This window comes from Dama dama, chromosome 21, assembly GCF_033118175.1.
Source record: "Dama dama isolate Ldn47 chromosome 21, ASM3311817v1, whole genome shotgun sequence".
NCBI classification, from domain to species: Eukaryota; Metazoa; Chordata; class Mammalia; order Artiodactyla; family Cervidae; genus Dama; species Dama dama.
Genome location: NC_083701.1, coordinates 64,335,519 through 64,348,744, shown reverse-complemented (window position 1 = coordinate 64,348,744; position 13,226 = coordinate 64,335,519). Strand labels below are relative to the sequence as shown.

The 13,226-nt window shown below is 43.4% G+C and overlaps 1 non-coding gene across 1 annotated transcript; it reads right to left on the bottom strand.

Annotated features, from left to right (window-relative positions):
• Positions 1-5,255: 5,255 nt before the first annotated feature.
• LOC133042953 (U6 spliceosomal RNA) lies at positions 5,256-5,362 on the bottom strand. The gene has a single exon (XR_009689647.1). It is a non-coding gene; the product is annotated as a U6 spliceosomal RNA (small nuclear RNA).
• Positions 5,363-13,226: the final 7,864 nt, after the last annotated feature.

Genomic DNA, 13,226 nt, shown 5'->3' with positions numbered 1-13,226 from the left:
GGAGAGGAACAGACATGAACTTGCAGCATTCCTCACCCTGCCTCTGCCAAGCTCTGCCAGCTCAGCTGCTTCGAATCTGATTGCTTTCTGTCCATTTCTGTCCGCAGTGCAGTTGTAACAAGCTGTTTAGATTCTCCTGTGTTCCAAGGGAGGTTAAAATAGGAGGGATTTTGGCTTGTTTCCGGATAGGTGTTTCAGATAATTTGGAAATGTAAGAAAAAAATAAGAGGTGAAGCGGGGGTGGTTTTTATCCCTGAGAATCAGCCTCAGTCATTTCTTCTGGTGCATCATGTTAGTATTCCATATACACTCAACCTCAGAAATTCTGTTCCTTGAAGCCTTGTACCCGGAAGATGCCCACCAAGTTAAACACATGCAGGGTTGTTACGGATGGAAAAGGCCTATCAGATCGTTTCCCTGGTCCCTTGGAAGGCACGTGGGAAGTCACAGTCATCTGCATGTTACTCCCTGTGATTTTCTGGCACTTGGCTTAAGCATGTTTTCTTTTTTTTTTTTTTTAAGAAATTTTTTTGGCCACAGGGCATGTGGGATCTTAGGGCCCTGACCAGGGATTGAACTTGTGCCCCTGCATTGGAAGCACAGAGTGTTAACCACTGGACTGTCAGGAAGTCCCAGCATGTTTTACACTATGAAAAATGGCATGTGATCAAGTGGAGAAAAGTGCTGGTTTTGAGACTCCCTTCGCAGGGTCCTCAGAGGGGATCTCGTTCACGTGACACTCGGCGCCACCGACCACAGGAGGTCATGTCGTACTCGGAGACCCCACAGGTGCTGACACAGCTGGGCCTTCCTGACGTGACAACGCAAGCTGACCCCCAACGCTGCCCCCGTCCTTACCTCTGCAAAGTAAGGAGTTGTCTTCCTGTCTCCACCGTGGAGAGGTTGTGATGCTTGGATTAAAGTGACCCTCCAGACCCATACTCAGCAGTCCGCTGTGTCCCTGTCTCATTGCTAATGCAGATACATAACCTCTTTTAAGTGTATTTGAAGCCCCACTTTAATATCTAGCTCTGTTCTTTTTTGTTGTCTACAGAGAACAAGAACAGGCATTACCTCAGTTGCTCTCGTGCTTATATACTTTCTGGTCACCTGACTGATGAGAACCGATGAGAGATCTTTGGATTTTTTCATCTTGAAACCCCCAAACCCCGTTTTAAGGTCATGGATGTTCAGCCCAGCACCAGCAGGTGTGCAAATGGGCCCACTGATAAGCAGCCTGTGGGAGGGGTGGGGGGCAGCCTGTGGGAGGGGTTGGAGTCTGCTGGACAGAGAAGAGAAAAACACATCTTTGGGCTTAGATGGGGTCTGCCCACACTAGAAATCCAGCTTCCATTGAACGAGCCAGTCGGGTTTCCAGAATGTCGCGGCACATGAAAGGGCATGTTGACTAACTGCTCCCCTTTCTGTACCTTCTTCCTACATAAACACATGAGCAGCATCTCCCCCCAAGTTCCTTGTCCCTGCTCCCACCCTATCCTGTTGCCCTGCAGAATGCCAGACAGGTTCTCTCCACCCTTCTTTCTCCCCCTATTTTTTTAAACTCTAATGGTCCCCAAATTGGTTTAGTTTGACTGCTTAGCTGAACCACACCTCATTGCATTTGTCTTTTCACCTTCACTTCATTAATCAACAGTACTCAGTCTCAAGAGACTGTTTTTAGAGACGAAGCATTCAAGTTTTCTCCGTGGAGGGGATGTATTATATGTGAAATAGTCATCATTGGAGGAAAAAAATCCTGCTATACAAATGGATCTTTTATAAAAACACTATTTCCAATTGAAAAGATAATGTTAGCTTTTGCAGCCAATCTGGAAAACAACCTAAATATTGTGACTGTTTATATTGCCGCTGGTCCCATACACAAAATTCTGCGTTCTGGCGGGGAGAGGACAGGTGAGGTGTAACGCCAAAGGACAGCCAGTGTAAAGTGAGACATTTCAATACCAGAAGTAGCACCCGCTTCTGTGTAAAATGGGTTTTGGGCAGCTCACATGCATTTCTAAAAGGGAAGGAGAAAGGAGGCATTGCATAGATGTCTCCATACCCATGAAATTCACTTGAAGTGTTTTGCCTGCGGGCCAAGTTTTCTGCCAAATGACTGGTGTGTGAAAGCCAGCCAGGTCTGCAGCCTTCTGCCGAGAAGCCCATGCATGCCTGCTGCTGAGTCGTGTACAGAGACAGAAGAGAAACTGTCGCCTGGCCAACCCTGGAGAAGTGACATCAAAGCAAAAGTCTTCGCTCTCTACCCTCATCAATACAACCCTAATTAGAGGAAGCTGCTGCTTCAGAATGAAGAGTTTGACTCAAAACAGCATGATGGACTAAAGTTTTACTTATTTTATCCCATCTAAAACCTACTTTTTTTTTTTTAAACACATGCTTTTATTTATTTATTTATTTATTTTTATTTTTATTATTATTTTTTTTTCCAGTGGGTTTTGTCATACATTGATATGAATCAGCCATGGATTTACATGTATTCCCAATCCCGATCCCCCCTCCCACCTCCCTCTCCACCCGATTCCTCTGGGTCTTCCCAGTGCACCAGGCCGGAGCACTTGTCTCATGCATCCCACCTGGGCTGGTGATCTTAAACACATGCTTTTAAAAAAACCATTAGCAGGCTGATTCATGTTGAGGTTTGACAGAAGACAACAAAATTCTGTAAAGCAATTATCCTTCAATTAAAAATTTTTTAAAGCCGTTAACAAACGACAAAACAAGTTTTGCTTACTAAGTAAAATTTATTATCATGGACTCTTCTTCAGCTGAGCAAGGTGTTGGTCAAGTTGTCCAAGCTATATTGTTGCAGTAGAATAAGTTTGGAGAGGAATTGTGTGACAGTGGGTAGATTGGGCGTAATTAGCCAGCATGGGGGGCCTCATTTCTCTTAGAAGAGCCTGGCCGTGAGTGCACCATCGGATTGTCTGCTAGGCATGGTTCAGTGCTCTGGCATATCGAGTCCTGCTGTGAAAAAAGATAGCAACAACAGGTGCCAGATTCCTGGGACCCTAAGTTTGGGGCCTCCAATCTAGACCTAAGGAGCTGATGAGGCTCCTGTCTGTGGTCTCCACCTGAGAAACCCCCGGCTCTGGGAAGACTGGGAACACTGGGTCTGCTCTCTGTGTGACTCACCAGCACAGAGGGCAGTGTGTCTTGTGTGTGGGGGGACACCCTCCAATCCAGTGTGGGGGCCTTCGTGTGATGTCACATTTCCCCCAGTATTCATTTTAGCTAAACATATCTTTATTTCACTATTTTACTTTAAACAAGATATTTCTTTAGTTCTTTTAAACGTTTGTTCAGTTGCTAAGTCGTGTCCAACTCTTTGCAACCTCATGGACTGCAGCATGCCAGGCTTCCCTGTCCTTCACTATCTCCCAGAGTTTGCTCAAACTCCTGTCCATTGAGTCAGGGATGCCAACCAACCATCTTGTCCTCTATCGTCCCCTTCTCCTTTTGCCTTTAATCTTTCCCAGCGTCAAGGTCTTTTCCGATGAGTCAGGTCTTCAGGTCATGTGGCTGGAGCTTTGGCTTCAGCATCCAGTCCTTCCAATGAATATTCAGGGTTGACTTCCTTTAAGATTGACTGGTTTGATTTCCTTGCTGTCCAAGTGACTCTCAAGAGTCTTCTCCAGCACCACTGTTAAAAAACAATTCTTCAGCGCTCAGCCTTTATGATCCAACTCTAACATCCATACATGACCACTGGAAAAACCATAGCTTTGACTGTATGGACCTTGTCAGCAAAGTGACGTCTCTGTTTTTTAATACAACACTGTCTAGGTTTGTCATAGCTTTTTCCCAAGAAGCAAGCATCTTTTGTTGCTGTAGTCATGTTAGGTCTCATAAATTAAATCTTTCTTTCCTGCATATTAGTGTTAGTCTCTCAGTCATGTCCGACTCTTTTCGACCCCGTGGACTATAGCCCACCAGGCTCCTTTGTCCTTGGGATTCTCCACGCAAGAGTGGATTGCCCTTTCCTGCTCAAGAGGATCTTCCCAACCCAGGGGTCAAACCTGGGTCTTCTGCATTCCTGCATATAGTCCCCTGCAATAAATAATAATGGCAGCTCCAACCGTGCTTTTATCAACACTCCCAGTCTTCTCTTGATGACCTCATGACATTAAATACTCACTGTACCTGAGATGAAGCATTGTTTCCTCTTCCCCCAGATCTGTGTTGACCCCTGTATCTGCTAGTGGTCTCCCGATCATTCCTGTCACCCCAACTTGAGATCACGGGGCCTCTTTGCCTGTCCCTTTCTCTCTAATCAGCCCCCAGACCTGTGGCTTCTACCTTATTATCTGGCAGAATGACGTTTACTATTCCCTGCACATTTCTATGTGCCAGTCATGCTGCTAAGCACTTTACACATAACTCTTAATCCCCATCTGACAGATGAAGAAACAGACTTTTAAAGTAAAATAACTGATCCCAAGTTTCTACAGTACATGGCAGAGCCAGGATTTTGTTGCCAGTTGAGTCCATCTAAGCATCTATTTCATATCTTTGAGACATTAAGAATCTCAGAATTCTGTACCTAACCTCTCAGTTCTTAACTAACAAGGTTGATTTCTACTAACTGGAATGAAGGCATTTCAAGAAGGAAGGCAAGTCGTGTAAAGCCATATGAAGTTTGTAAACTTGGGGTGGGTTTTTTTTACTAGAGGTTTGTATTACACAAGTAAAGCTGTCACTTTTCTATTTAATCAGGCTTAAGCATGTTCTGCGAATATCAGCTTTTAATTCTTATAAGGAAAATATTCAGCTAGGAAGAAAGATCAACTGAGGTGGGCCTTTTGGAGTGGTTAATTGTTTTAAGTGAGCGATTTTCCTTTGAGAAAATTAGACACTACTTTAAAATGCATTTTTTTATCTTTTTTTAATCTTTTTTTTTTTTTTTGGCCGCGCTGGGTCTTTGTTGCAGAGTACGGGCATTAGGGGTGCAGTCTTCAGGAGTCGCGTCTTTCTGGTTTAGCATGTGGAGTCTTTCTGGACCAGAGATCTAGACCATTGGCAGGTCAATTTTTGTTTTTTTTAATCGAAGGATAATTGCTTTACAGAATTTTGTTTTCTGTCAAACCTCAACGTGAATCAGTCATCGCTATACACATGCCCCCTCCCTTCTGAACCTCCCTCCCACCTCCCTCCCTCCCCGCCCCTGTAGGTTGATACAGAGCCCCTGCTTGAGTTTCCTGAGCCTTACAGCAAATTCCCGTTGGCGATCTATTAAAAATATGGAACACATCACGAATTTGCGTGTCATCCTTGCGCAGGGGCCATGCTAATCTCCTCTGTATCGTTCCAATTTTAGTCTATGTGCTGCCAAAGCCAGCACTGGCAGGTGAATTCTTAACCCCTGGACCACCAGGGAAGTTCCTGGACTGATTCCTCTTTTAAGAAGGCTATGTGCTATAAGGTTCCAAGCATAAGTGAGGAGATTAGTGATGTAATGTGTTTACATTATCTTGGAGGAATAACTGGGGCCTTGAGACCCAACTCTCTTCCCTTCCCTGCCTGCCCTAGAAAGCCTATCCCACAGGGTCTGTTTCCACATTTACCAAACAGAGGCAGAATACAGCCCTCTCCCGTGAAGCTGTAGGCTTTCTTCCACTCTGTGAGGTTAATACACTAAATCATCTGTGTCCCTGAGAGCCAGCTCCCTTGAACATCTTAGGAGTGAATCCAGGTCTGACTCTGACATCCGTAAACTCGCGCATTTAAAAATAAAATTACATGAGGGAATTTCCTGGCGGTCCAGTGGTTAGGATTCTGCACTTCCAATTCAGTGGCCCAGCTCAAGGAAGATCCCACAAGGCGCAAATAAACAAAATTGCATAAGAAATATATTGCAAGAAAAAATAGAAAATAAAACCAATAATTTATCCTTTGGGTCTCATCTTGAATGTCACTGCCTTCTGGAAGCCTTCTGTGACCCTCTAGTCTGGGAGGGATTCATTTTCTGTTCTGCCATAGCATTACATAGGCTTCCCTGATAGCTCAGTTGGTAAAGAAACCACGTGCAATGCAGGAGACCCTGCTTCAGTTCCTGGGTTGGGAAGACCCACTGGAGAAGGGTAAGCTACCCATTCCAGTATTCTTGGGTTTCCCTGGTGACTCAGCTGGTAAAGAATCGCCTGCAATGTGGGAGACCTGGGTTCGATCCCTGGATATGGAAGATTCCCTGGAGAAGGGAAAGGCTACCCACTCCAGTATTCTGGCCTGGAGAATTCCATGGACTGTATAGTCCATGGGGTCGCAAAGAGTCGGACATGACTGAGGGACTTTCACTTTCATAGCATAACATACCATAGCATCCCAGTCAAGGCACACCTTACATTCTGGTTCCTGTCGCCTTTCTCATCTGTCCTTTCCAAGTAGATTAGAAACTCAGAGGCTGTGTCCATGTTCCTTAGTGTTCTATCCCCAGCACCTGGCATTTGTTTGGCACATAGAAGAAGCTCAAACATAGTCACTAGAATAAGAAGAGAAGAAGCATAGGAGAGGAATTAAAACCATCTGTAACCCCACCCGCGGTGACTGTGACAAATTCTTAACAATTGTGGTACTCAAGCTAAACAGAGACTATTTTTTCCAGAAAAGACCACTGGGGGCATAAAAAGACCTCATTCCTGTAGACGGTAGGAAGGAACGAAAGGAGGTCTCTCTACAGATCCTACCAGTGTGTTTACTGTGGGTTGGGGTGGGGTGGTGTCTCAACCTCTAGAAGTGGTAGAGGTGGTGGGCAAAACCCAGCAATACAGAAATAGAAGGACTGATCTCTGAAGAAAGATTAAAGGACAGCTGAGATGAGGGGATGGATGACACCCTGCTGCAGTTCGCATTCAAAGGGAAATGGCATTCTTAGCTCAATGCTTGTGATGAGTTCTTTTGTGTTAGTTTAATGCAGGAGGGCTCTGAATGAAAAATTAAATCACTAGATGTGTGGCTCCCTTGAACTTGCTCTTTTCCCTTTCCTAGTAGATCACTGTATTGTTAAAACAACCAGTAACCAAGTCTGAGACCCTCTGGAACTCTGAGGACTTGGGGACATGAGGGAAAATTCTGAACAGCCAACTTGCAACTCAAGTTCAGCTGATACATTCTACTTCCTGGGCATTTCAGATTTAAATAAAACCCCCAAAAGCCTATCTGTGATAGAGCGTGTTTGTCTTTCAGCCTTTACAAGAGTAATCTCAAGATTCCATCAGGAAAGCTTTGTGCATTTCCCTGTGGCGGGGACCACAAACACTAACCCAGAAGTCCCCGCCAGCTGGCAAGTCCCGCGGTGGAAAGCAGTAATCAGAGGAGGAGTGAAAACTCCAGGACCGGTGTGTGAGAACACAGGAATGGAGCTGAGGAGCGGGGCAAGAAGCCCTTCCTGCCCATGTGCAACAGACCTGCTTCCAGGAAGGAGAGCATTCCGAGAGGGGCATGCAAATGTGGAAGAGGAGCAGTCTGTTTCAAAAAGAGATGAAAGCGTGTTTATGTGAGGACTCAGAATTAAAACCTACCCTCCTCCCATAAACCCAAACTTTATTAAGATGCAATTCACATGCCATAGAATTGCACAACTTAATGGTTTCTTAATATTATCCAGTCATTGCAACTGTCACTACAGTCAATTTTAGAGCATTCCCATTACCCTTCAAAGAAACTTCTCATGTACAAAGAGTCACTCCTGCTTCTTCCCCCAAACTCACCTCAAGGCAACCACTAATTTACTTTCTGTCTTGATGGATTTCCCTGGTCTGGACATGGAATCATACAGCGTGCAGTTTTGGGTGATCTAACTCTCACTTAGCTATGCTGTTTTCTAGATGTATCCATTGTTGTAGCACATATCAGCATTTCAGTCCTGTTTATTGCCAAATAATATTCCATTTTAGTTATCCATTCATCAGTTGCTGCACATGAAGGTTGTTCTCACTTTTTGGCTATTATGAATAATGCTGCTATGAACATTTGTGTACAAGATTTTGTATAGACATATGCTTTTATTTCTCTCTTCTACATACCTAGGAGTAGAATTGCTGGATCTTATAGTAACTATGCTTAAGTTTTTTGAGAAGTTGCCAAATTGTTTCCCGCAGCAGTTGTTCCATTTTTTGTTTTTACCAGCAATGTTACTAGGGTACCAGTTTGTCCACATCCTTGCCAACACTTCTTTTTGCTCATCTTTTTTTTATTACAGTCGTCCTAGTGGGTGTGAAGTGATGTCTCGTAGTTTGGTTTTTCGCTTTTGTTTTTCGACTGCACTGCATGGCATTTGAGATCTAAGTTCCCAGGCCAGGGATTGAACCTGTGCCCCCTGCAGTGGAAGCGCAGAGTCTTCACCACTGGATCATTAGAGATATCCTTTGTTTCTTTCTTTCTTTCTTTTAATTAGAGTATAATTGCTTTACAGGGTTGTGTTAATTTCTGCTGTACAAGGAGGTGAATCAGCTACGTGTATACATATACCCTCCCTCGGCGTCCCTCCCACCCCTCTAGGTCATCCCAGAGCGCTGAGTTGAGCTCCCTGTGCTATATAGAGGCTTCCCACTAGCTGTCTGTTTTACGCATGGTAGGGTATATATGTCAGTCCTAATCTCCCAATCTGTCCTACCCCTCCTCCCCCTCTTGCATCCATATGTTTGTTCTTTATGTCCACGTCTGCAAATACGTTCATCTGCATCATTTTTCTAGATTTCACATGTATGCATTAATATACAATATTTGTTTTTCTGACTTAATTCACTCTGTATGACAGACTCTAGGTCTATCTACATCACTACAAATGACCCAATTTCATTCCTTTTTATGGCTAAGTAATATTCTATTGTATATATGTACCACATCTTTTTTATCCATTCATCTGTTGATAGACATTTAGGTTGCTTCCATGGCCTGGCTATTGTAAATAATACTTCAATGAACATTAGGGTACATGTGTGTTTTGGGGTTATGCTTTTTTCAGGGTATATGCCAGGTAGTGGGATTGCTGGGTTGTATGGTAGTTCTATTTTTAGTTTTTTAAGGAATTTCCACATTGTTCTCCATAGTGGCTGTATCCATTTACATTCCCACCAACAGTGGAAGAGGGTTCTTTTCTCTCCACACCCTCTCAGCATTTCTTGATTGTGGATTTTTTGATGATGGCCATTCTGACAGATGAAAACAAGTCTAGGGGCTTCTCTGGCAATCCAGTGGTTCCCTGGTGGCTCAGCTGGTACAGAATCCACCTGCAATGCTGGAGACCTGAGTTCGATCCCTGGGTTGGGAAGATCCCCTGGAGAAGGGAATGGCTACCTGCTCCAGTATTCTGGCCTGGAGAATTCCATGGACTATTCCATGGGGTCTCAAAGAGTCGGACACAACTAAGTGACTTTCACTTTCGCTTTCATTCTGACTAGTGTGAGGTGACACTTCATTGTAGTTTTGGTTTGTATTTCTCTAGTAATTAATGATGTTGAGCATTTTTTCATGTGCTTTTTGGCCATCTGTATGTCATCTTTGGAGAAATGTCTATTTAGGTCTTTCACCCATTTTTTGATTGGTTTTTTTTTTTTTTTTTGATAGTCTCTTGTGGTTTTGATTTGCATTTCTGTGATGGCAAATATTGTTAAGCAACTTTTCACTTGCTTATTGGTTATCTGAATATCTTCTTTATAGAAATGTTTATTCAGAAACCTTGTCCATTTATTAATTTATTGAATTTAATTTAGAGTCCTTTGTATATTCTATACACAAGTCTCTTATCAGTCTATGATTAACAAAAAATTTCCCTCATTCTTTTAAAAAAAATTTCCCCCAGTCTTTTTTTGACACTGTCCATTGAGGCACAAAAATTTTTAATTCTGATCAACACCAATTTAACTATTTTCCTTTTGTCATTTGTGCTTTCAAAGTCATACCCAAGAAACCATTGCCTAATACAAGGTCATGAGGATTTACTTCAGTATTTTCTTCTAAGAGGTTAATAACTTTAGCTCTTACATCTTTGATCCATTTTGAATTAATTTTTATATGTGGTATGAGGTCAGGGTCCAAGTTAATTCTTTTTTTTTTTTTTTCCAAGTTAATTCTTATCCATGTGTCTACCCAGTTGTTCCAGCACCAATTGAAATTCTTTACCCCATTAAATGGTCTTGGCACCTTTGCTGAAAATCAATGAACTGTGAATGTGAAGGCTTATTTTTAAACTCTCAATTCTAGTTCAGTTGATTTTATGTCTATTTTATGCAAGTACTACATTATTTTGATTACTGCAGCTTTGTAGTAAGTTTTGAAATTAGGAGTTGTGGATGCTCCTACTTTGTTCTTTTTCAAGATTATTTTGGCTACTCTGGGTCCCTTGAATTTCCATATGAACTTTAGCATCAACTCATTAATTTCTATAAAGAAGCCAGCTGGAAGTTTGATAAGGATTGTGTTGATCCATAGATCAGTTAAGGGAGTAGTCCATCTAAACAATATCAAACCTTTCAATCTATGAATATGGGATATCTTCCCATTTGTTTAATATCCTTTCATTTCTTTCAACAATGTTTTGTAATTTTCAGAGTATAGGTTTTGTACTGCTTTTGTTAAATCCTTTTCTAAGTGACTTATTCTTTTTGATGCTATTTTCAATGGAATTGTTTTAATTTCATTTTCAGATTGTATAGAAATATAATTGATTTTTGTCTATTGATCTTGTATCCTGCAACCTTGCTGAACTATTTCCTTAGATCTATTACTTTTTTAGTAGATTCTTTAGGATTTCTACCTACCAGATTGGGCTTCCCTGGTGGCTCAGTGGTAAAGAATCCACCCACCAATGCAGGAGACACGGGTTCAGTTCCTGGATCGGGAAGAGCCCCTGGAGAGGAAATGGCAACCCACTCCAGTATTCTTGCCTGGAGAATCCCATGGACAGAGGAGCCTGGTGGGCTACATTTCATGGGGTCACAAGAGTCGGACACAACTGAGTGACTAAACCACCACCAGCACCTACCAGATCATGTCTTCTGCAAATATGTCTTACTTTTTTCTTTCCAAGCTGGGCACCTTTTATTGCATTCTCTTGCCTTGGCTAGAACATCTAGTCCAGTGCTGAACAGAAGTGGTGAGAGAGCATGTCCTTGTCTTTTTCCTGATCCTAGAGGAAAAGCTTTCAGTATGTTAGCTGTGGATTTTTTGCATATGTGCTTTACTAGATTGAAGAAGTCTCCTTATACTTCTAGTTTGTTGAGTGTTTCTATCATGAAGGAGTGTTGAATTCTATGTTGAAGGAGATCTGCATCTACTGAGATCATGTGGTTTTGGTCTTTTATTCTGTTGACGTGGTGTAGTACACTGACTGATTTTCAGAACTTTTTCTGACATATTCTCTGCTCCCTGGCTAGTCTGGAGTTAGTGGTGAAGCAGTCTTGGTCCGTGCCCTCTCATTAGGCCTGGCCAGGATGCTGAGCTGTCTTAGAACTTTTGCTTTAACTAAAAGAAAATTTCAGTTCGTTCACACTTTGGTTATTGCATCTTCTTTTCAACATCTTTTTGTTCACAGATAGTGTTCATGTAGCCAGTAATGTTCTGGCACTTTCTGTACTTGGGAATTGCTTTGTCAATTCTTGCTTTAAATGAGACAAGACATTTCCATTGCTTCTTTTCAGAGTGTGCTCTACCAACAAAAAAATTGTTCGCTTTATTGCATTACATCTTATTTTTCTCCATCTTATGATTTATTGTGGCTCTCAGGAGTTCACTGCCTTATTCCTTATTCTTTCCACTGGACCATCTGTAGTGTTTCCCCTTCTATTTGGACTCTGCTAATAAATGTGTCCCATTTATTTTCTCCAGCAAGACAGAACGTAGAAAAGTTCTGACTACTGATATTTTTGTTATTCTTGAGTTTATTGAGCTCTGCCAGCATGCTGGAGGATTTTATAGGACAGATACACATACTCATTGCCCAAGTCTCCTGCAGTCTGATTTAACACCAGGCAACCAACGCAGACAGAGACTCAGCAATGGCAAAAGGTGAGAAGGCGGTTAGCTGAGTGTCACAGGCACAAGGCTATTGGTTTCTAATAGCAGCCTGCTTTGTGCCAATTCCTGGGCTTCAGGAGGAAAGAGGCAACAATCTGTGTCGCTGAGTGATGTGCAGGCACAGCAGGTCCATCCTCCACTTCAAAAGTGGAAACTAGTCTCCAGGGAGACGGGCAACGTTTCAGTCTTGTCAATATCCAAGAACACAAGTCAGATTTCCACTCTATCTTGCCCAAGTTTTAAGGCTCCCCAGTCCATCTTCCTATTTCATTTTTGATAAGCATCCTTATCAGCCCGATTTCACAAGAAACTACTCTAAACTCCAGGTTAAAGCTGCAGCAGCCCAGTCTCTTCACAGCACGGCCTAGGGAAGATGTGTAAACAAGCTAAAGAGGGCCTGGTCCCTGCCCTCCAGAGCCCCGGGTCCAAGTTCAAGGTCACAGCAACACATTGAAGTCCACTTTCCAAGGTGGGATGATATGTTTATTTAGAAATCATTTCACTTGGGGTGATGGTGCCATCAGCCATCCTGTCCTCAAGGGGACCCTCTGACACGGAACCTGCTGTCCATGTTGACGGGCATCTGGAAGGAAGCCCCCCCACCCCCTGCCTCAGGGGTGAGGGTGCCTCACCCAAGGCTGGAGTGGAAACCCAGCCGCTGCGTCTGCAGTGCTCCGCTCTCCCTTCTCTCCTGCTCTGACCAGTTGGCAGGTGGCCCAAAGGAGGGAAGGCTCCTCTCCCAGGTGAAACGTCCTGCCTTCTACTTGAGCGGGATGGGGACGAGCTCCAACAGTTTACATGGGACTCACACATCAAGCCCCTTCGTGGATCACAGCTTTGTCATGGCAAAGGGGCTTGCATAACTCAATGAAGCTATGAGCCATGCCATGCAGGACCACCCAAGACGGATGTGTCATAGTGGAGAGTTCTGACAAAACGTCGTCCATTGGAGGAGGGATTGGCAAAGCACTCCAGCATTCTTGCCTGGAAGATTGCATGGACAGAGGAGCCTGGCGTGCTCCAGTCCATGGGGTCGCAAAGAGTTCGACACGACTGAGCACACACACCCATCAACAGTCTCCTAGAGAAACACAGGGCGAGCGAGGTGACATTGCAGTTCTGGGTTCCTCTTCTTGTTCTGCAGGGCTTGCCTGGTATGGCCCTATCTTGTCAACAAAAGTAATGTTTCTCTT